The 25,168-nt window shown below is 39.0% G+C and overlaps 1 protein-coding gene and 1 pseudogene across 1 annotated transcript in view; both read right to left on the minus strand.

The window, feature by feature from the left end:
• Window positions 1-25,168, minus strand: part of ST6GALNAC3 (ST6 N-acetylgalactosaminide alpha-2,6-sialyltransferase 3) — a 608,849-nt gene that overhangs the window by 563,594 nt on the left and 20,087 nt on the right. The window lies entirely within an intron of this gene.
• On the minus strand, window positions 3,955-4,107 carry LOC122678398 (annotated as a pseudogene).

Genomic DNA, 25,168 nt, shown 5'->3' on the forward strand with positions numbered 1-25,168 from the left:
TTGGCCATGCTTATAAATAAACCACATTTTTAATTTATGCTAATAGTACTGCTGTTTATATCACCTTCAAAAAGAAATAAGACCTGAGTGAGCTGTAAAGACACAGATGAGAGAGAATACTACAGGTAAAATATCATTTCTTATTAAGGTTTTACACTCAGATCCATAAATTATCCTGTTAAAGTGTTTCTGCTTAAGCAGCAGAGTTTCCTTGGAACACATTTTCCTTTTTGGGAAATGTTAGATGAACTGAACTTCTCTTGTTCCCTTGTATCCTCAAACTAAACTAGAGGATAATTGACTTTTCATGACTTAACAAGCTTTGAGGCCCACTTACAATCAGAAGATGGGCCTAAAGCAAAATTGTAATATGTCTATAAATATCTTCATACACAGAAAAAAAATAATTTTACATTAGTCACTGAAGCTAACTCTGGCTAGTTTTAACACAAAGTGGGGTGAGAAGACTTTTTAGAGGAATACTATTATGTTATAGAATCCAAGGCTAAAGGACATGACGAATGAAATTTTTATCTTCAAATAGTATGCACTATCTAATCCCAAATGGATAAAATATATGTATATTTACCAGTTTCCCTGAAAAAGTATAGGAAGACTTGGCACCAAGATTTTAACTAGAGTAAGGAGTTCCATTCTAGTTTTCATAGCATCCTGTCCTGTATTTTTCCTTGTAGCATTCATCAGAATTCTAATTCATCACTTGTGTAATGGTTGGTTATCAATTCCTTTCCTCAAACAAGGACTCTGTCCTACACCAGGTTCAGAGTAGTGTTAATTAAACTTCTGAGTGATGGAATGAGAGAAGCTTATTTTCTTGTTTCTGCTTTTCTCTAGAAAGGTCTAGAATCAGGGCCTGGAGCATGTGGGGGAGTCATGAATGGATTCTGCCTCTCTGATTTCACCTTCAGTTCTCCATTCCTACATTCTGGTGTCAGGCCACCCAACAGAACACAGCCTCCTAACAGCGCTTCACTGCCGTCCACTGTTTCAGCCATCAGGAAAGAAACTAACTTCTCGTTCTCAGAGTCAATTCCAGTATCCCAGGGGATCAAATAAGAAAAACCCCGGGATAAATCCACTGTGGCTGAGACACAGAGTGGCCTAATGCAACACCACTGTCTCCATGATAATCATGGAGATAGAACGCTAGGCAAGCAATTTCCAAAACAGCGAAGGGGCTAATGGAGGGGTGGCCAAACTACATGCAAATGAAATGTGTTCCCTACACATTCTTCCTAAAGGAGACATTTAAATCAGCTGAAAGCGCAGAGCTCAGAGTCCAGAGTTCTCAGCGTGGGTAGGAGCCTTACGATCTGACCCCTGACCTCTGCTCTATCTTCTCTGCGGGCCCACTCACCCTCCCACACTGAGCGGCAGCCCCCGCGTCTCTGAGATGACAGAAGCGCCTTCTTACTGCAAGGCCTTCACATAAAGTCATGGCCTTCTGCATAACTCCCATCTGGCTACTTCCCCCTAGCCTATCTTCCACTTAGGCTTCCTCATAACACCTACAGCAGACCAGATCACAGCTGCAATTAAAAGGCTGTGTAGCCACTGCTCTAGTCAAAACAGTTACCCAACAAGGACCTACTGCAGGATGCGGGGAAGTCTGCTCAACACTCTGTAATAGCCTAAGTGGGAAAAGAACTGGAAAAAGCATAGATAACATGTGTTTGTACAACTGAATCACTCTGTTGTACACTTGATACTACCACAACACTGTTAATTAACAATACTCCAATTTAAAATTTTAAAAAAATTTAAAAGGCTGAGAAGCTCTTCATTTGATGTTTTTTTGTTTCTAATTCTGTAAACTTAATGAGAACACAGCCTCTCTCTCCTCTCTGAATCTAATTCCACAGTGCCTAGCACAGTACCCTGACAGCAAATTAAAAAATGAGTTAGCAAATTAGCAAAAATGAGTTAATGCACATTTTCAAGTGAAAAAATGAGCAAGTGAACCAGGCCAAATCCTAAACTTTCAAATGTAATGGTATCCAAAAGGGAGGAGTAGCCTAGAATTAAATAAAGTATTTCTCACCTCATTTTCCAACTCAGAACACTTCCATAGACAAGAAGCAATTGGCAGGTGATGGCTGGCAAGGACAACTGCGGAGGCATAAAGGGTGCTTTGTTATACCAAAGCAATTCTGAACACAAAATCAGACTGTGGTCCACCAAGAAGCAGAGTCTCTGCACTCAACGAAGCCAAGTACATGTTCCTGTCCCCATTGCTTTTCTGAAAATAGGCTATTAGCCACTCATCTGAAAATCAGAAACCCCAAAACATCAAGGTTCTTTTCAACCTAAAATCAAAAGATACATTACCAAACGACCATTGCTGAAGACCTACTGCCCTTGTTCTGTGTAAATAACTTCTCCTGTGGTTTTAATATACTAAATGCGACTGTGGAATGTGACTGTCATGTAGTAAATTTAAATTCTTCTGACAGTAAAAAAAAGTTGTAGCTATTCCGATCAGTCATAAATTATTGGGGGTGAGAGTTTGCTACCCAGTTTACTTAAAGACATACTAAAATATACTGATGCAGGAAATAGATGAAAACCAAGCCTAAGCTCCAAGGCCCAAATTTCCACCATGAAGTGCCTAGAAATGTATCCTGAAACAGAATACATCTAACAAGTGATTCTGCAGTAACAGTCTCATGTATTTTTTTTCCTTGAAAAAGCAAGCCCAATGCTAAAGGGTAAAGAACAAAATATGAACTGTGTCATTATTTTAAGTGAAGACAAAGCCACCAGGTCAATTATCTGCTATTGTGGGGATGGACTTCTCTTGATCTTGGCATACTCTGTGCTTTCTTTAGGATATCTCCTCTACTTAACAAGCTCTCAGATCCAAGGGAGGAAACCTACCATTTCCACACACTCCTCAATGTGTCCGTTTCTTTGCTAGTCCTTTCCATGTAGGTTTCGTCTTCAGCTGCAGAAATATCTTCTCTTACAAGTAATAGAGAATACTTAATTATGTACCCTTCATTTTAGTAAGACTTGCATTTTGTAATGAGGAATACAGTATGCTCACAGTAGAAGCTGTAAAACTAGAGAAAAGCAGAAACAAGAGAATAAGCACCTCTTATTCCATCACTCAGTTTAGTTAACACTACTCTGAGCCTGGTATAAGACAGAGTCCTTGTCTGAGGAAAGGAATTGATAACCAACCACTACACAAGTAATGAACTGCAATTTTGATAAATGCTACAAGGCAAAAAACAGGATAGGATGCTATGAAAACTGTCGTAGGACTCCTTACTCTAGTTAACATCTTGATGCTAAGGCTTCCTATACTTTTTCAGGGAAACTGGTAAATATACATACATTTTTATCCAGTTGGGATTAGTGTGTACTATTTGAAGATAAAAATTTCATTTGTCATTCCCAGAGCTAATTTCTACAGACAAAGGAGTTATCAATCTCAGAATTTCCCTAAGAATTCCCAGGAAACAACAGTAGCCATCAATGAGTCACAAATGGTCACAGAAGAAACCAAAAAATTGTTTTCTAGGTCTCTCTTAAACAGTCAAATAACCTCTGGTCAAAAGGAAGCCATTGTTGACTGTTGGATGAGGTCATCACATAATACAAAAGGTATAATCAGAAGCAAAAATTTTGAACACATTTCAGATTCTTCTTCTTCCTTCTACGGTCTTAATAAGTTCTTCACCCACCATGACTTTATCAGAGTTTTAGGTTTACAGATAAGATCTTATAACAATGTCATTTGGGAACTGCTTCACCTGATCTGTCCTTTAAGATCTAGACAGATCTTCAAGACTGGCTAGAAACCCCCTCAACTCCATGCCCAATAGAAATACAAGTCTCTCACTTAGATTTCTGCAAATTTCTATATGTGACTATGTTCTGTTGGTCAAACTCTGCCTACAGGATTTTATTTCCACATCTGGTATCTCTGTTATACTCAGCATTAATTTAGACAAAGTATGCAATTGAGTTTTCCACAACTGGGACAAACTGTACAGCTCAGCACATCCAAATGTAATGGATGAGCCTCACCATGGGAAAACTACCTTTGTGACCATGGTACCTCGCCTGCATGGTAAATATTCAAGTTTACTTTTGAAATGTATTTAGGTACCGGTCACTAGCTCCTTCATGAAAGAAGCAAGTCTTCTATTTCACAATAAGTGACATCATTCTAATTCCCCCAGGAGTATCAGTATCCATGTTTGCATTCACATTAAGGTTTATAAGGTATAGATAACAGATCAGATTCTTTCCTGAGAGTGAGATTCCAGGGGAGAAAAGGATGTGGAGAATAGAACATGAAGGAACTAAGAGGATAAAAAGGAATTATAATGAGGCCCTTTGGGAAGAAGGTAGAGAAAGAGGAAATGGGCATGCCAGCCCCACTGATTTCCATCCAGATACCCATAAGCAAACAGACAAGTTAAACTTCAATGATAATCCTGAGTGCACTGCCTGATCTCATACGTAGTGTGCCTTACAGTTTTAAAAATGAATGCTTAATTTAGTATATTCTCAAATACTTTCAAATGGCCATTTTTTTTTACAGTGGAAATTCATCTTAATAATTTCTTAGTGGAAGAAACTATAGATGTAAGAGTAATATGACCCCTTTCTAAACTTGAAAGAACACCCTCCTCAGCCTGATTCTCAGCTAGGCTCTTCTCAACCTTCTCAGTCAATTCCGATACGTCAGAAGAAATTTCCCGGCTCGGTTTTCAGGGAAGAATGACTTCACCCAGGCTCTGCGTGGTGCCCTGGCAAGCGATGCAGATATGGCCGCAGCCTCTCTGCGCTCAGCCTAAGATGGGATCTGCCAGGCCAGAGAGGAATCCAGGTTCTCCAAAAATGCTACAGCAAGTTACTCTGGTACTGAGCAGAACACACTACCCATTGACCAGACAGTGAAGATGGGACTTGTGCCTCTTCTCCTTTGAGTGGAACATTCCAGAATGATGTTTGGGAAGTTCTAGATAATGAGCCCCTTTGATCAATTATACCATAGTATATGATATATGGTATAATGTGGAAATGTGGAAAACCTAATAATGGAAGACAAATGTCCAGCCCTTGACTCTCATGCCCTTTCCACCTCATCTCAATTTATAGGAGGTTTTGGTTTTCTGTATGGGAAACACAATGCCATTCCAGCTTGAGAATTCTCCTGTTACGCTGACTGGAGAGGGAGCAGTAAGTGTGTAACCAGAAAGTCAGCAAAAAATTCTATTTGCTTTTTTGTAATCAGTCAACTTCTGTTTATGATGGAAGTCAATGTAAACCAAGGCAGCAATGAAGCCCAGGCACTGTTGTTCTCATCCTGTATTCTAGGACTCTGAGTGATATATGATTTCTCCCAGGAATGCAAAGGCTGCAGCAGACCTGTCAGAGAAACTATAAATCATCCAACAAAATAATATGAAAATAGAGTCAATGAAACCCCTCACAGAGTGGCAGCTTTCTGATTAGCTGTCATACTACTGTGGACTAAGGAACCCCAAAGGAAGATGCTCTTTTCTTTTTGGTATAAAAATTATCATTTTCTTCAGACATTATACACACACACACACACACACACACACACACACACACACCCCTACAGATTTGAGAACTCATTGTACTGGTATCACTTTTTTCAAAATGACTGAGACTTACCTAACCCACTATGTCTAACCATAACTGAGATTTTCTTTTTCCTCTCTCCTAGGGTCTTTATTTCAATCAAAGTGTTTAAATTCTCCATAAAACATTTTAGAGACCCTACATACCAAGGTTTAGAAGGCTGACTAGATGAAGATGATGCCTTTGCTAAGGACATCGCTTTGATTATGAGCAATTCTGCACAGTTACTTCCTTTCTTTTTTAACAGCCTTGTAAAGTTTCAGTGATGAACAAACAGGACTTGGTTGAGTACAGTGCCATCTAAGAACCTGGGTTGAATATCTCTATATATTCATACATGAAGAAGGACGATGTGGAGATTAGAATGCGATTAAACCAGAAAGGTGGTACATCACAAAGCTGGGGTTCCTAGCTGGGAGTCTTCAGATGGACTTCAAAGGTCCATGAATCACTTCAAGTCCTACATGCAAAGCTGTGGATTTTTAGGGGAAAAGAATCCATAGCTTTTGATAAAAGGGTTAGTGAGCCAATGAAATTTAGGAACCTTAAAGAGAACAGGCAATAACTCATCGCTGAATAAATGAACTCAGGGAGAACCAGCTTACTACTGGTTATAACCCTCCCATGATCAAACCTTCTTTGGAAGCACTTGAAGATGGTGGAAAGAAAATTGGTGATGTTGAGCTATTATCACATATGTAAGAGTCAGGCTCTGATCGAGTTGCTGCTCTGTCCCTCAGTTCTTTTACCAAACACTGCTTTACTCTTTACACTTTACACTTTACTCTTTACTCTTTACACTGTCCGTCAACTACAGACAGTCCAAATATACAGCTAAAAATAATAGCTCTTTTCCCCACTTTCGAAAATCGCTTCAAGTATTAGGGATTTGTAACCTAGATGCCAGGAGGTCTAAATGTCTCCTGAGAGAATGGCAGAATGTGGGAGCTCCAAGGATAATGGAAAGGAATATGGGCGCAAAAGGACAAAGACAGTAAATACACTGGGATGCAGAAGGAAGGAGGAGGTAGAAAAAAGAACCTAGATCTGCCATTGGAGCTTCCATTATTCTCCACAGTGCGTCACCCTAAGAGCCTGTGTCCATGGGCTACCCACTCTTGCCCACCCATAGAACTGTCTGTAAACATGAGGTGAGCTAGAGAGTAGGGTGAGAGGAAAAAAAGGCTCAGTCACAAAGATGTGCATATTGATTAAACAGGAAGGAACTGGGAGCAGGAGCAAGCATAAAGGCGCCTCTACATCAAGAATAATAAGAATACAAGCATAACACTACATGCAAGAATACTCACAGTGCAAGGAAATCATCATGGTATCACAGGAGAGCAGAATAGTTGTTAAGAACACATTCTCGAGTGTCAGACCAATCTGGAGTTGAGCAGAGAGCTGAACTTCCTAAGATTGTGTCCTAGGTGAGTTATTGAACCCTCCAAGCCTCTGTTTAAACCCTCCTCAGTGAAAGGAAGATAAAAATAGGACAGGTATTTATCCTGTCCTGTTATTAACCCAAAATAATTGGGTTAGTAATGTTATTAACCCAATAACAACACTGGGTTATTGATTATTATGGGACAAAATGAGAATGCTTTTAAAGATAATGTATTAGATGAATACTTAATTAGCAATAGTTGTTTTTATTCTCATTAGCCATTGTATTCAGGAGATTAGTCAGAGAAGAAAGTTGGTCAGCAGAGGGGCCAACTCCACTCAGATGTGAAATGTGTGTGCATGACAGCAGAGAAAATTCCCTCTATGACCAATGAAATGCTTGCCAGTTGGTGAGGACTCTGAATGAGGCCTGTGTTTCTTTCCATTAAGTCATGAGTGGGTAGCATGTGATGACTATTCTTCTCACTCACAGGAAGGGAAAGACAGAAGTTAATTTCTCAGGAAGATAGCAAAAAATCTTTAGGCTCTTTAGAATGTACAAATCTCAGACAAAGGGAAACATACATATATCTGTGTTCCCAATTCAGAGTGAATGTTGCCACACACGTCTTTCCCATGATAGCAGCAGTGAGCCTGTGGGAAGAAAGATGCTCAGGAAGTGCCACTATCTGATTTATTTATGTACTCCGGCCCTCTGATTTCAGTCATCATTCTCTGTCCCAGACTGCTGTTGTTATTATAAGTCCACTCTCGACCATCTAAAAATTAACATTCCTCATATCTGAATAATGGATTTTTCTGTTTGCTTAATTCAAAAGGAAAAAAAAAGTATTTCGTTGCTACTGCTCCGCCCTGTCTCACCAAGGAACAGGGCTGGTCAGCTTACGAAGAACTTGGCGGTCCCATGATCCCTGCCCAGAGCCCTGCAGGCCATCAGCAGAATCACATGGAGGACACAGCATCCCAAGCACAAGGCATACCCCTGAGGTCAAAGCACAGGCCAGGACTCACTCACAGAGCTCCAAGTCTCAGAAGCATAGCATAGGAAGACAGCTGACAGTTTTCTAGGTCATTTTATAGACTTTGCAAAATGGTTCTGTCTGCCCCTCTGCTCTAAGCAACACTGTTCAGTTCAGTTTTTTAGGGGTTAGGCCTACAGAGGAAACAAAGACTGCTCTGGAAGAGAGTGTTAAGAAAACGCATAACAACAACAATAATACCAATAACAGAAACAACTAACACTGATTAAGTATTCACTATGTGACAGACCCCGTGCTAGACAAATCAGCTCATTTAGGCCTCACAGCTCCCAGATAAACTAGGTACTATTACTATCCTGAATTTAGAAATGTGGAAAGTGAGGGTTAGAGATATCACATAACTGGGTAAAGGAGAAATTGACCCAGAGTAGACAGGTTTACAGAGAAGATCTATAATATAACACATCTAAAATCCTGCCAAGGCATCTCAAAAGGTTACACGGTCCTCAAGAACATAGACAACGTTGCTTTCTACCAGGGAGTTTTGCCTGAATAGTTAAACTTTGTTTATCCCAATCAGTGATAGGGAGATTCAATCTCTATTACCATAAAAACCCAAATCATAGGAAATGTATATATACAATGCAGGGGAAGGACTGAGGCTGAAGCTGAAGCTCCAACACTTTGGCCACCTGATGCCAAGAGCCAACTCATTGGAAAAGGCTCTGATGCTGGGAAAGATTGAAGGCAGGAGAAGAAGGTGATGACAGAGGATGAGATGGTTGGATAGCATCACCAACTCAGTGGACATGAATTGGTGCAAACTCCAGGAGATAATGAAGGACAGAGGAGCCTGGCGTGCTGCAGTTAATGGGGTTGCAAGGAGTTGGACAAGACTTAGCAACTGAACAACAACAACATATACAATGCAATAAAATGTCAAGTGCATAAAACAGGAAACTCAAACTAGCTTAGACAACAAAGGAAACTTATTAATTCATGTGACAAAAAAGTCCTGCAGCAGGAAAAACCTTAGAGACGGTTTGATCATTGCTCTAGCTAAGCTTTTCTGCATTTTTTTCACCTTCTCCCTACTCCTTGTGTCTGTGTCATCCTTAGGCTGCTTTCCCTCATGGAAGCAAAATAGCTGCAGCAGCACCAGGCCTGACATGGGCAACCCAAACCATCCTGAGAAACAACAATTTTCTCTTTCTCAAACAAAAGTTCAGTGCATCACACCAAATTATCCAATTCAGATCACATGCCTAGTGCTGAACTCATCAACACAGATAGGGAAAATGTTATGCACTGAGTGAGTAATGATTGACCAGTACCCTTCAAGAGGATGGTATTTGAAAGATGGATCTTGCCAGTCAGGATCCATTCTTCCCAAATTAAGTGACTACTACTGAATGAGGTATAAAATGGTTCCCAAAAGAATTATCTAGGTGCCGTGAGAAAAAGAAGGTGGATATTAAAAAAAAAGTAATCAACAAATGTCCAAAAGTGTACCAAGCAGAGAACAAATGAAGGATTTACAATCACAAGCACATTAGGACAAATTGCATTTAATTTTGTATGTATAAAGGTGGTAAAATGCTTGGGAAAAATCTATTTACTTAAACAGGAACATTTCTTTTGTTCACATGATTCATTTATTTAACCATGACTACCTTCAAAATTAGCACCGGTGTAGACTTTGATCCAAGCCCTACAATTACAAGCCTCCAAATTAGCAAGTTGTTGCTGTTCAGTCACCAAGCTGTGTTCGACTCTTTGAGACCCCATGGATTGCAGCATGTCACCTTTCTCTGTCCTTCACTCTCTCTTGCAGTTTGCTCAAATTCATGTCCATTGAATTAACAAGAGCTGTTCGCATTAGCAACATTTTCCTGATCCAGTTCTCCCCACTCAATTTGCACTTTCTTCAGACATGTTTTCTTTTCACTGAACTCCCCAGAATCACTGTGAGCTCAGGATGGCCTGGAGAGAGGCAGAGCAGCCGAATAGTTAAGATCACAAGCAAGGAGAATGCCAGGCTTAGCATGAGCTCTGTCTCTTACCAGCTTGAAAATCCCAGACAAATCATTTAACTTCTAAATTTCTCCACCTGTAAGCGAAGATAATAACAGCATCTATCTCATAAAGCCAGGATCAAATTAAACAGCGTACACAGGCACTTGGTGCACATTCTGGAACAGAGCAAATATTCAACTCATATTAGCTCTTTTATTGATAAGAAATTAAAATAAAGTTAATGTTACTGCTCTGAGTCATTTTTTAATCTTACAAATAGACTAATCAAAGGAAAAAACTCTCTTTTGCATTCATCATCACATCATATGATTAAACATCATAATAATGACAATATATGACTTATTGACTGCTTACTATGTTCAAAGAACTGTGTTAGGTGTTTTGCACATACAAATTCTAAAAGATAGGTATTTTGTTGTTATTTGACAGGAGAGAAAACTAAGGCTCAAAGAGGTTAGCAAAGTTGCCTAAATGTTGCAGAGCCAGTAAATAAGAAGGCAGTATATGAGCACAGACGAGTCTGACTCTAAAGCTCATACTCAGAAATTTCCAAGTTAACTGACAATTCTAGTTTCTTTAACCAATAAAGAATTGTCCCTCATAAAAAATGGCTAACCCTCCCAGTTAAAAAGAAAAAAAAAGGAAAATTCTTTAAAGTGGTATTTGTACAATAACTTTAGGATATATAATAGCCAGATGATAATAGCACCAGCAATCCAGGATGTATTTTATGGAGCTATTAATATATGCCTTGAGTGGTCAAAGGCTTCACCACTCACTTGAGGCATGTAGTAATGGCCAATAAAACTTGCCTTGTCATGTCTTAATGCCATATTATATCATCATACTTATAATGAAATGCCCTTAAACTTCAGTGTTATCAGAAGAGAAGAAAAAGTGGTGGTTAAACAAGCTAGCAAAGTAAGGAAGAAGTACAGAATTTGTAAAGAGCCCCGAGCTATAGGACCTTGGCCTAACTCTACTATGCATCTGCATGACCTTCAACACATCTTCAGACCTCAGGATCTCGGCATCTCCTTCTATAAACAGAGGTTCATTATGGTAAGTGAAGGCCTCTTGCAGCTTCAACAGCCTGTGGTATTACAGAATAGTTCATTCATTCAACAGGAGCTCACAAATTGAAACATATACACCAGGTTTACCCTGTGCTAGGAGCTGAAAGAACAGCAGTAACCAGGGCAGAAGTCCTGTCTCTGATGCTGGACTTAAATGGCTTCCCTGGTAGCTCAGACGGTAAACAGTCATATGCAATCCAGGAGACTTGGGGTCACAAAGAGTCAGACACATGAGTGACCAATGCAACAAAGAGGTAAAGGGATGAGTCAGGGTTTAAATACTGCCTTGCTTTCTAATTTTCTCTCCTTATACATCATGAACATATCCAAGCAAACATACAAAACCTTGATAAATAGTTGAATTGGGGTGGTGGTACAGACCCTAGTTCTTTGTACTATTCTCTCTATCTTTGTGATGTCAGAAATTTTTCATCACAAAAATTCAAGATAGATGAGAAAAGCTTCAGGGAGACTTTTGCTTCTGAGAATAACCCACTAGATATGCCAGATCTCCCAGATAAACCTTTCCACCAAAGACAAGAAGGAAATAGACAAAATATTTATGAAACACTTAAAAATATCCCAAAGTCAACAAGATGGCGGGGGCGGGGGGCACATTAAATAAGAATCAAGGGAAGAAAGGAAGTCCAGAGAAAAGGGATGGCATTTTGCACCTGTTTTCCCTCTACAGATGCTTGAAGAGCCAGGAGAATAGAGATTTATGTTCACAGTCTGCTGGAAACAGGGTAAAAAGATCTGAGCACATCATTTGCTTTGGGTTAGGATCTCCAAAGAGATATGCTCTAGCAGGAAGGAAGAACAGAAAGGTAACAGGTCCCTACAGGACTGCAGCATATCTTCAAACCACCTCAGCCTCTGAAACTGAAATAAGCTGTTTCTAGAGTACTAAGCTCCAAGTACTCACAGAAGCAAATGTAATCCCGTCTAGAGCTGGATAACATAGACCTCAAATTATATCTGTAAACAACTGTGCAAATATAGTATCTCACACACAATTAAAAATGACCAGCAATTGAGAAGATAAGATGATATAAATACAAACTAGCAGAAACAACAAAAATAGAAATAGATCTATAGGGCTTCATATTTGAAATGACTTGAAACTTTCAGTTAAAAATTTACTTGAAAATTTCAGCATGGAATGGTACAGTAGGGTAAATGGTGGCTCCCTCTAAAAGATACATTCATGTTCTAATTCTTGAGACTTGTGGATATTATTTCATATGGCAAAGGAGTGAACATAACCTTATATGGTAAAAGATATGATTAAATACAGGTGCTGCAAGGAGGAGTTTATCCTAGATGTTCCAGGTGCACCCAAGTGATGAAAGAACCTAATTGCTAGCCTAGAATTCTATGCCCAGAGGAAATACCCTTAAGAATGGTGGTGAAATAAAGACATTTCAGATAAACAAAAAACTGAAAGAATTTGTCACCAGCAGACCTACAATAAAGGAAATACTAAAGGACATTTCTTCTCCAGGCAAAAAGTAAGTGATCCCAGATGGAAGATCAATGATACAAGAATAAATGGAGAGCAAAGAGAAAAACAAATACATGAGTCAATCGGAATATATGATTGTGTAGAACAATAGTAGTATCTTGGGCATTTGAAATATATAGAAGGAAAATACAGCATAATAATAAGAGACAAGAGAGATATGAATTATATTAAAAAGTTCTAAGGCCTAAATCAAGAATACATACTAAAATGTCTAATGTAATCATTAAAGTAATAATAAAAGAATGTAAAACTTCCAAGCTAACAGAGAGAAAAAGTGGAATGGTAAACAAACTCAATCCAAAAGAAGAAAAGAAAAACAGGAACATGAAACAAGCAGGACTAAAAGAAATCCACTTAATAGCAATTTCAACCCAACTCTGTGTGTAATTATATTAAAAGTGAGTGAACTAAATGCTCCAATTTAAAGACAAAAGTAGTCAAATCCAATAATATACTGTATGTATTAATACAAGAAACACATTTAAACGTATGGATACAGAAATGTGGGAACTAAAAGGATTTTTTAAAAAGATATGCTAGGCAAATATTAGCCAAAAGAAAGCTTATGTGGCTTTACTAATATCAAACAAAGTAGAATGTATGGCAAAAAACCCATTTTTGGTGTATGAGGAGTCAATTTGTAGTGTCAAAAAGTTCATCAGGAAGATATAGCAACTCCAAATTTCAAATTTATTTAACACAGTTCCAACATATACAAAGGCAAAATTAATAAAAGTACAAGAAGAAAAAAGATAAATCTATAATCAAAGTATGAGATTTGAACACATTTCTCTCAGAAACCTACGGGACAAATAAGAAAAATACAAACAGGTAGATGATAGAGAAAAGTTGAACAACATAAACGGTAAAGTTGGCCAAATAAACATACAGAACATTGTATCTATCAACTGAAGAATACACATTTGAAAGATCACAGCAAACAGGTACAAAAATGGGCCATATACTATAAAACCAAACAAGTCTCAACACATTTTAAAGTACTAAAATCAGAGCATGTTCTTTGCTCACAATGCAATGAAGCTAAAAATCAGTAATAAAATAATAGCTAGAAGACCATAGAAATTAGAGATTATGTTAGAAATTAGAAATTATCTCATGATGATAAAATGATTTCATATAAAACTTTGCAATAAAAATGTTTAAAGTGAAATTTATTATTTAAATATATATAATAGGATTAAAACTGAGAATCAATGAATAAAGCACCTCATTTCAAGAAATCATTTTTAAAAATCAACAAGCTTAAACTAAATAAAAGCAACAATACAATACAGAGGATCAACCAAGGGAAATGTTAAAAAGATGAATAAAATTGATAAACCCTTGGAATGACTAATTAGGAAAAACCAATGTCAGAAATTTTTAAAGGGACATCTCTAGAGTCAGCACCCATACGTCTTGTGCAGCTCATTCCCCTCACCAGTCTCCTCCATTCTCCACTCCAGTCAAGCACTGATTTCATATCTATCACTACAGAGTAGTTGTGGTTTTTATAAGTGAAAGTCCCTCAGTTGTGTCTGATTCTCTGGGACCCCATGGACTACAGACTGCCAGGCTCCTCTGTCCATGGAATTCTCCAGGCCAGAATACTGGAGTGGTTTGCCATTCCCTTCTCCAGGGGATCTTCCCAACCCAGGGATCAAACCCAGGTCCTCTGTATTGCAGGCAGATTCTTTACCATCTGAGCCACCAGGGTATCTCTTCTTATAAATGTAGTTGCACAATATGTACTCTTGGGTCTGGTTTCTACTGCTCAAAACACTGTTTTTGAGACTTACCCACATTGTTGGGTGTATCAGAAGCTCCCTCCGTTTCACTGTTGGTAGTTTTATACAAACACACTGGTCCTTCCTAGTCTTGAGAAATTCTGAATAAAATGCTATAAATATTCATGTACAACTCTTTCATAGACATATGTTTTCATTTCGCTAGTATAAACACCTAGGAGTAAAATTTCTGGGGATTCAATGCAGTCTGAAAAACCACAAATAAAATTCCACAGTTTTTGTGGAATTTGATGAACTACTTCTAAAATTCAAAAGGATATATAAGGGTTAGAATTAGCCTTAAAGAAGAACAACATGTAGAAAGGCTGGCTCTATTAGAGAAAAAAACACATTATAAAACTTACTATGAAAACACTACAGTGTGGTGTCAGTGTAAAAACAGTCAAGCAAATATATGGGATTTTAAAAAAGGCCCAGAAATAGGCCCAAACTTATATGAATATTTGGTATATGACCAAGATGCCTCTGCTAGGTGGGAATGGAAGAACAGTCTTTTTAAGGAGTGGTGCCAGGAAAACTGGGTACCAAATTGGGGGAGGGGCAATTGATACTTTATTTCAAATTTATTTGATATTGATTTCAAATTGATTCAAATTGATAAATTTGAAATGGTTTTTTAATCTAAATTTGAAGAGCAAAATAATATAGTTTCTAAAAGTTAATACACTAAAATATTTTCAAGAAATCTAGGTAATCAAAAACGTCCTAAGAAGAGATTTTTAAAAAATCATTAACCATAAATAGAAGTAATAAACTGTGTTGTATTAGAATTGCTTTGTTCATCAAAACATACCAGTAAAAGAAGGAAAAGGCAAGCAAAAAGTGGGAGAAGATCTCTACAACACATATAATTGGAAAATATATAATATATTAATGTACTGCTGCTGCTACGTCGCTTCAGTCGTGTCCGACTCTGTGCGACCCCATAGACGGCAGCCCACCAGGCTCCCCCGTCCCTGGGATTTTCCAGGCAAGAACACTGGAGTGGGTTGCCATTTCCTTCTCCAATGCATGAAAATGAAAAGTGAAAGTGAAGTCGCTCAGTCGTGTCCGACTCTTAGCGACCCCATGGACTGTAGCCTACCAGGCTCCTCCGTCCATGGGATTTTCCAGGCAAGAGTACTGGAGTGGGTTGCCATTGCCTTCTCCCATATTAATGTCCAGGCTATATATAAAGAATTCCTACCAAATAAAAAAAGAAAAAGACAGGTAACTCTTTTTTAAAAGGGCAAAAAAAGATTGGAATAGTCCCACTAATATGGGATAGTCAAATAGCTAATAAAGACATGAAAAATACTTAATCTTATTCTTATCAGGGAAATACAAATTAAGATTACAAAGAGACACCATTAAACACCTACCAAACAGCACAAGTTAAAAATCTGACAATACCAACTGCTGTCAAGAATATGGAGCAATAGGAATTCTGGTACACTTCTAGTGAGACAGTAATTTGAAATAATCACTTTGGAAAACAATTTGGTATTATCTATTGCCAGGAAAAATCGTGAAAGATTTTGAATAGGGGAAAAAATATACTGAGGGCCCAAACTAGTGCCCTTTCATGTTATCCTGCCTTTCATGGACTCTGAGCTATTCCACATCTACTTAAGTTATAGAAAACTACTAATAACACAAATGCTTCTTATCTATATAAATGCAAATGAATTGTGTCTGGTAGACTTCAATGGATGATAATACTGTGTACAGACTCATTTTTCATCTATTCAAATTCGTTTCCGCATCCTTTGTTACCTATATATGTGTGGGTCTTTCACTTGTCCTTTGAACCAGTTGTAACATCTTATTGGTTCTATCATTAATTGATGTGTCAAAAGAAATCTTTGACACATGTTCATTTTATATTTGCATCAGAGTAATGATTTTACTTTAAAGAAAAAGTATCCTTTAACGCCACTAAGGCCAAATATACATATATTCTATGCTCCAACAATCCCAACCAACAGAAACATGTGCATCTGTGCTCCAAGAGACATGTGCAAGAATGCTCATAACATCATTACTTACAATAGCTAAAAACCAGAAGCATCCCAAACATCCATCAATGGTCAAATGGATAAAGAAATTGTATATTCAGATAATAAAATCCAGCAAGTGAATAACAGCTATGTAGCACAAGAGGGAAGAAGCTCAGATACATAACGCTGGGGAAAAAAAGAAGCCAGACATAAAATAATATTTTACTGTATGACTCCATGTGTATGAAATTCAAAACAAATACAAAACTAAACCACAATGTTTAGAAATACACGTTTCGGTGACGAAACTTCTAGTAATAATTTCTTTGCTTTTCTTTACAAAGTTAAGGCAGTCATCTCCTTGGGAGTGAGAGAAGGTAATAGGAGGAGTGTTTCTAAAACACCTCGGTATCAGTGACAATCATAAGCATGTCGATTGAAAAAAAAATGCACAGCCTCAAAGTTGAAAGTTTTGTTTTATTTGGTGGACTTTCTGAGGAATTCAAGCCCAGGAGACAGCTCTCAGATAGTTCTAAGGGACTGCTCTGAAGAGGAAAGCAAGGAGCCAGGATAACAGGAGTTTTGTAGCCAAAAAACAACAACAAAAAACAGGTAGGCAGAATACCAAAAGATTACTGTTAATTAAAGAACCAGACATTTCAAGTTAGTGAATTTAGCACTTTTCTATGTATTTGTTGTTGTCATTTAGTCACTAAGTCATATCCAACTCTTTTGTGACCACATGGATTTTGGACCACCAGGCCCTTCTGTCCATGGGGATTCTCTAGGCAAGAGGACTGGATTGGGTTGCTATCTCCTTCTCCAGGGGATCTTGTCCACCCAAGAATCAAACCACATATCCTACCTTGGCAGGCAGATTCTTTATCACTGAGACACCAGGGAAGTACTTTCTATGTATAGAAAGATGCAAAAGGCTGGGCTCATGGAAATCATTCCTTTCATGTGCCGCCTCAGTCATCTGGGGCCAGTCTGCTGTGTTTTCCTACCCTGAATTTCCTCAGGGTGCCCTGCTGGGGAATGGCTGCAGTTGTTGATGGCTTGATGGTAGGCATCCCGTTTCCATCCTCAAGTTCCTTCTGGGCTCACCTTCAGGGGTGGCTGTAATGTGATGGCTTGATGACTGTGACATCCTTTGTTTACTGATACGGCAGGTAACATTTTTAATTAACAAAGATATTCGTGTGTACATGCTAAGTTGCTCAGTCATGTCCAACTCTTTGCAACCCTTTGGACTGCAGCCCGCCAGGCTCCTCTGTCCATGGGATTCTCCAGGCAAGAATACTGGAGTGGGTTGCCATGCCCTCCTCCAGGGGATCTTCCCAGCCCAGGGATCGAAACCACATCTCTTATTTCTCCTGCATTGGCAGGTGGGTTCTTTACCACTAGTGCCACCTGGGAAGCCCCACAAAGATATCCACTTTATGATAAATCATTAGGTTATCTTATTGTTTCATGTACTTTCGTAGTGTACGCTATCTTTCACAGTAAAGAAAACATTAAACAAGAAGAAAAGACTTTGGGGAGTGAAAGACCCAATAGCCAATTAGAGGAAAAAACTATAGCATTCACTGTATTATCCAACAAGCGGATTTTCCACATTAATATTCCAAGTCATTAAAGAAATGGCCTTTGGAGACTATTTTCTAATCCCCCAAAGCAGTAAAATAAATGCAATAAGCTGCTGAAAGACAGGAAGCCTAACAATCCAGTGCCAGGACTGCTTTTTCTTTTCCCTTAAGAGGCCTTGCCAGGTTCACAAGCTGAGTATTTTTAGCCAGAAGTTAAAGTTTAGGCTTTATCCTGCTTCTCTGAAAACAAAAAATTAGCTGCCATTCAAAAGAAATTAATGCCTGCATCCACCTCATTTCAAGAGAAAATCGTTTCTTTCCATCTCCGCATAACTTGATACACGTCCGCACGAGTCAGGTGGCGGGGAGGGCCCCTCTGTTATCAGCACAGGTAAATGTTTCCTAGGTAACCAAGCCCTCTCCCAGAAGTGCCCGCTCCTTCAATCTGTCTGGGCTGAGTTCGCCAGGCAGTGTTGGCACTAACCCAGCTCGCTCGTGAGGGGATGAACAGTTAGAAAATTCAACCAACCTCCCTTGGCTGTTCACGTTTTGATTCATTTGTCCAAATGTTAGAAGGGCATGTCTGAGGGCACTATAACAAAGACTGCACCATATTTATGAGACATCTAATTTCATTCCACCTTGAGGGGAGAAAAAGATTGGAGATGAGGGGAGGAGGGGACAACCAGGAGAAGAGGAAGGAAAGTATATCAACACCTCTTACACTCTGTGCCCTGCTCTTTTAACACTCAACACTGAATCACTAACTCCTTTCTTTTCAGGAATAAAAAATAATAATATTTACTATTTAACACCTGCTATGTGTCAAGCACTTTATGTCCAATATCTCACTTATTCTTCTTCACAATAGTCCTTATAAGTAGGCAGCTTTGTCTTCATTTTCCAAAAGGAAACTGCAGCTCAGAGAGGTTAAGTGACATGCCCAAGGTCACATCTAGTGAGAAGTCTGACCCACTGCCTGAAGGAAACTGTTATCAATGACTCACCCAGTCTTTTTTTTTTTTTTCCAGTGGGTTTTGTCATACATTGATATGAATCAGCCATGGATTTACATGTATTCCCAATCCCGATCCCCCCTCCCACCTCCCTCTCCACCCGATTCCTCTGGGTCTTCCCAGTGCACCAGGCCGGAGCACTTGTCTCATGCATCCCACCTGGGCTGGTGATCTGTTTCACCATAGATAGTATACATGCTGTTCTTTTGAAATATCCCACCCTCACATTCTCCCACAGAGTTCAAAAGTCTGTTCTGTATTTCTGTGTCTCTTTTTCTGTTTTGCATATAGGGTTATCGTTATCACCTTTCTAAATTCCATATATATGTGTTAGTATGCTGTAATGTTCTTTATCTTTCTGGCTTACTTCACTCTGTATAATGGGCTCCAGCTTCATCCATCTCATTAGGACTGGTTCAGATGAATTCTTTTTAATGGCTGAGTAATATTCCATGGTGTATATGTACCACAGCTTCCTTATCCATTCATCTGCTGATGGGCATCTAGGTTGCTTCCATGTCCTGGCTATTATAAACAGTGCTGCTATGAACATTGGGGTGCACGTGTCTCTTTCAGATCTGGTTTCCTCAGTGTGTATGCCCAGAAGTGGTATTGCTGGGTCATATGGCAGTTCTATTTCCAGTTTTTTAAGAAATCTCCATACTGTTTTCCATAGCGGCTGTACTAGTTTGCATTCCCACCAACAGTGTAAGAGGGTTCCCTTTTCTCCACACCCTCTCCAGCATTTATTGCTTGTAGACTTTTGGATAGCAGCCATCCTGACTGGCGTGTAATGGTACCTCATTGTGGTTTTGATTTGCATTTCTCTAATAATGAGTGATGTTGAGCATCTTTTCATGTGTTTGTTAGCCATCTGTATGTCTTCTTTGGAGAAATGTCTGTTTAGTTCTTTGGCCCATTTTTTGATTGGGTCATTTATTTTTCTGGAATTGAGCTGCAGGAGTTGCTTATATATTTTTGAGATTAATCCTTTGTCTGTTGCTTCATTTGCTATTATTTTCTCCCAATCTGAGGGCTGTCTTTTCACCTTGCTTATAGTTTCCTTTGTAGTGCAAAAGCTTTTAAGTTTCATTAGGTCCCATTTGTTTAGTTTTGCTTTTATTTCCAATATTCTGGGAGGTGGGTCATAGAGGATCTTGCTGTGATTTATGTCGGAGAGTGTTTTGCCTATGTTCTCCTCTAGGAGTTTTATAGTTTCTGGTCTGACATTTAGATCTTTAATCCATTTTGAGTTTATTTTTGTGTATGGTGTTAGAAAGTGTTCTAGTTTCATTCTTTTACAAGTGGTTGACCAGTTTTCCCAGCACCACTTGTAAAGGAAATCGAAACTGTCATCAAAAATCTTCCAGCAAACAAAAGTCCAGGACCAGATGGCTTCACAGCTGAATTCTACCAAAAATTTAGAGAGGAGCTAACACCTATCTTACTCAAACTCTTCCAGAAAATTGCAGATGAAGGTAAGCTTCCAAACTCATTCTATGAGGCCACCATCACCCTAATTCCAAAACCAGACAAAGATGCCACAAAAAAAGAAAACTACAGGCCAATATCACTGATGAACATAGATGCAAAAATCCTTAACAAAATTCTAGCAAACAGAATCCAACAACATATTAAAAAAATCATACACCACGACCAAGTGGGCTTTATCCCAGGAATGCAAGGATTCTTTAATATCTGCAAATCAATCAATGTAATACACCACATTAACAAATTGAAAGATAAAAACCATATGATTATCTCAATAGATGCAGAGAAAGCCTTTGACAAAATTCAACACTCATTTACGATTAAAACTCTCCAAAAAGCAGGAATAGAAGGAACATACCTCAACATAATAAAAGCTATATATGACAAACCCACAGCAAGCATCACCCTCAATGGTGAAAAATTGAAGGCATTTCCCCTGAAATCAGGAACAAGACAAGGGTGCCCACTCTCACCACTACTATTCAACATAGTGTTGGAAGTTCTGGCCACAGCAATCAGAGCAGAAAAAGAAGTAAAAGGAATCCAGATAGGAAAAGAAGAAGTGAAACTCTCACTGTTTGCAGATGACATGATCCTCTATATAGAAAACCCTAAAGACTCTACCAGAAAATTACTAGAGCTAATCAACGAATATAGTAAAGTTGCAGGATATAAAATTAACACACAAAAATCCCTTGCTTTCCTATATACTAACAATGAAAAAACAGAAAGAGAAATTAAGGAAACAATACCATTCACCATTGCAACAAAAAGAATAAAATACTTAGGAGTATATCTACCTAAAGAAACAAAGGACCTATACATAGAAAACTATAAAACACTGATGAAAGAAATCAAAGAGGACACAAACAGATGGAGAAACATACCGTGTTCATGGATTGGAAGAATCAATATTGTCAAAATGGCTATTCTACCCAAAGCAGTCTATAGATTCAATGCAATCCCTATCAAGCTACCAACGGTATTTTTCACAGAACTAGACCAAAGAATTTCACAATTTGTATGGAAATACAAAAAACCTCGAATAGCCAAAGTAATCTTGAGAAAGAAGAATGGAACTGGAGGAATCAACCTGCCTGACTTCAGACTCTACTACAAAGCCACAGTCATCAAGACAGTATGGTACTGGCACAAAGACAGAAATATAGATCAATGGAACAGAATAGAAAGCCCAGAAATGACTCACCCAGTCTTAGTGAAAAGCAACTAATTAACCACAGTCCACCTCTAGAACCCAGACCTCACCAGCTTTGAAATGATACAAAAAGTTGCCATGAATGGTACTCCTCCCAAAAGTAAAGTACAAGTAGTAAATAAAATTTCTTACCCTAGAGACAATTTACACAATAAACTGTGTCTATCCAAAGTATGCGGTCTTACTTCATGTTGTTCCTGCCAGCAATTATTAGTAAACCAGATATGATTTAGAGATTGAAATAAAGGTTCAAGAACATTTGCTGCCTGTTCCCAGTTCCAAGGGCTGTAAATAGTAAAGTGAGGACCTAACTGACCTGAGTGTACAATCATCTCATGTACTAAAAGTGACCAAGAAGTGTAAACACACATCATTCAAATAGGCACACATGTTACCAGCAACCACACGGAGAGTTATAATTAATGAAGAAGCCCTCAGTCAATGTTGGCTATTATCATTATCATCCCTAATACCCTGGGCTATAAATCCACACTCCTTAACTTACCATACAAACTTCATCCATATTTGGTCTTCACCTACCTGTCCAAAATCACCTCTAACACTCCAGCCAAGGCCAAATACTTGCAGTTCGCCCTATTTTCTCCTTCACCTCCACGATTTTGTTCTTACTGTTCACTCTGTCTAGAACACTCTCTCACTTCTCCACCTGGACAGTTCTCCTGAGCTTCCTATACTTTTGACTTTGTCAGTTGCTTTCCTGGGACTCCTGTGGCTATGCCTGCCTCTGTTGTAGCCCTAGGTACCCTAAGGTGACTACGCAAAGTCCCTCTTTTTTTCCCTTTTCAAGCACTGGTGTCTCATTGGCCTCTACTTCTTCAAAGAAAGTTTTCAAGAAATGTTGAGAGGGGAATTCAGGTAGTCTCAGGGTCTAGGCATAGATCATGGAGGTACAATTTTTACCAAATTGATAGAAGTCCTCTTCTGTCTTTCTCTATTTCCCTTTAAAGCAGTCCATGAAAGGCTAAAAAGTAGCTTCTCATAAAACAGTCCATAAAACTCTATGGGGTAATTAAGTGTTGCCAGTCCATAGAGCATTGCATGCAGATCAGCAATGCTGAGGGACAGCTTGCCTTTCATATACACCAGGGCTTGCTTTTTTTCCTTTATTTTTATTAGTTGGAGGCTAATTACTTTACAATATTGTAGTGGTTTTTGCCATACATTGACATGAATCAGCCATGGATTTACATGTGTTCCCCATCCCAATCCCCCCTCCCACATCCCTCCCCATCCCATCCCTCTGGGTCTTCCCAGTGCACCAGCCCTGAGCACTTGTCTCATGCATCCAACCTGGACTGGCGATCTGTTTCACACTTGATGATATACATGTTTCAATGCTATTCTCTTAGATCATCCCACCCTTGCCTTCTCCCATAGAGTCCAAAAGTCAGTTCTATACCAAGGCTTTCTTTATCTTTTCTTTTCTCCTGCCCGAGGAAAACTATTAATACAAAACAAATATGTTACAGTAATTCCACATTACTCCTATTTATTTTTAGGCTATGATTTTTTCACTACGGCAAGGATGCACAATTCTTGCCATATCTTCAGATCTTCCCTACTGCTCTTCTACAACCCTAACTGGGAAATTGTATGTATCAGACACTCAGCCCAGCAAAGTTTAAATCCACAGAATTCAACAAAGATGAATCAAACCGCCTGCCTCTGAAGACAGCCCCAAAGAAAAAGGTGGTGGAGGAGGGACCTTGCTTTACAAACATGAGATATGGGAAACTAGAGAATGTAAATGGAATCGTGTCAGCTTAAGGCCAGGCAGTCTGGGTTTGAATGCCAACTCCGCCACTGACCACTGGGTGACCTTGGACAGCTCACCTAAGCAGAAGCAACTGTATAATTTGCAGGACCCTGTGCAAAATTAAAATGTGAGGCCCTTTGTTCAAAATTATGAAGAATTTTTAGACAGCAATTGCAGAGCGTTAAACCAAGTGTGGGCCCTTCTAGCATGAGGCTTTGTGATCATACATGTCACATGCCATGAAGCTGTCCCTTCATCTAGCCTCTATGTGTCTTAGTTTCCTCTTCTGGAAAATTGGCACAATAATAGCACTCACTTCACAGAGTTGTGAGGATCAAATTAGAAAATCCCATATAAGAAAAAAGGGCTTATAAGACAACCTGGTACATATCAAAAATATCAGCTTTTGCCATTGTTACTTTTTTGAGTCAAGTTATAAAACAGAATAACTAAGGCATTAATATTCAGTATTAATGAATATTATTTGAATTTAATAATGAACAGTAAATTCAATATTAATATTCTTTACCAAGGGATTAACTAATCCTTGAAATAGCAGGTTTCTTTATTTAACTCTGATTGAGTTTACAAGACTGATGCCTGCAATATTTATCAGGCAAAACAAAGCATCTCTAATCAGAGACATGAACCCAAGGCAGAAAGATCGGCTTCAGACAAAATGGCTTGAAAGACATTTTTATTTACAGTCTATAGGAAAGATCTCTCTCTGTTCCTCCCTACATCCTGATCTGTCTAAAGGACAACCTTACATCTTGGACAGGGCTGGGGTTAAGAGCATGGGTTTTGGAGTTAGAACTGTGTTGGAGTCCCTGGTCTGAGATCCACTAACTCTTTGACCTCAAGCAGTTTCTCTAAATCGACATTTCCTCATCAATAATACAAATTCATACGGAGACTACAAAACAGAATCCCAGATATACTGAAGCTTTCACTGACACATACACATATGTGGAGCTTACTTTGATGTCTGGAGCTCAGCGTGTGTGTGTGATTCACTCAGTTCAGTTCAGTCACTCAGTTGTATCCAAATCTTGGATTGTCAGGTTCCTCTGTCCATGGAATTCCCCAGGCAAGAAGACTGGAGTGGGTTGCCATTTCCTTCTCCAGGGGGTCCTACCAACACAGGGATGGAACCTCAGTCTCCTGCATTGTAGGCAAATTCTTTACCATCTGAGCCACCAGGGAAGACCCTGGAACTCAGTATTACCAAATAAACAGGTGCCTCAAAGGCAATAATATGAAACCACACTCTAAGTCAGGTCCTGGAAACAGCAGACATTTAATGGGCAATGGGCCAGAAGTACCTCACTCATCCAAAATTACAGTTTAAGATTACAAGCACTCATTGTTCACCAGTATCAGAAAGAAGCTGAACCTAATCAGTGGCCTAAGGGCTCAAAAGAGTCAATGCTCTGAGGGCTCTAAGTTTGGTTCAGTTCAGTTCAGTCACTCAGTCATCTCCAGCTCTTTGCAACCCCATGGACTGCAGCACTCCAGGCTTCCCTGTCCATCACCAACTCCGGGAGTTTACCCAAAATCATATCCACTGAGTCAGTGATGCCACCCAACCATCTCATCCTCTGTCACCCCCTTATCCTCA

The sequence above is a fragment of the Cervus elaphus genome, chromosome 20, assembly GCF_910594005.1.
Source record: "Cervus elaphus chromosome 20, mCerEla1.1, whole genome shotgun sequence".
NCBI classification, from domain to species: domain Eukaryota; kingdom Metazoa; phylum Chordata; class Mammalia; order Artiodactyla; family Cervidae; genus Cervus; species Cervus elaphus.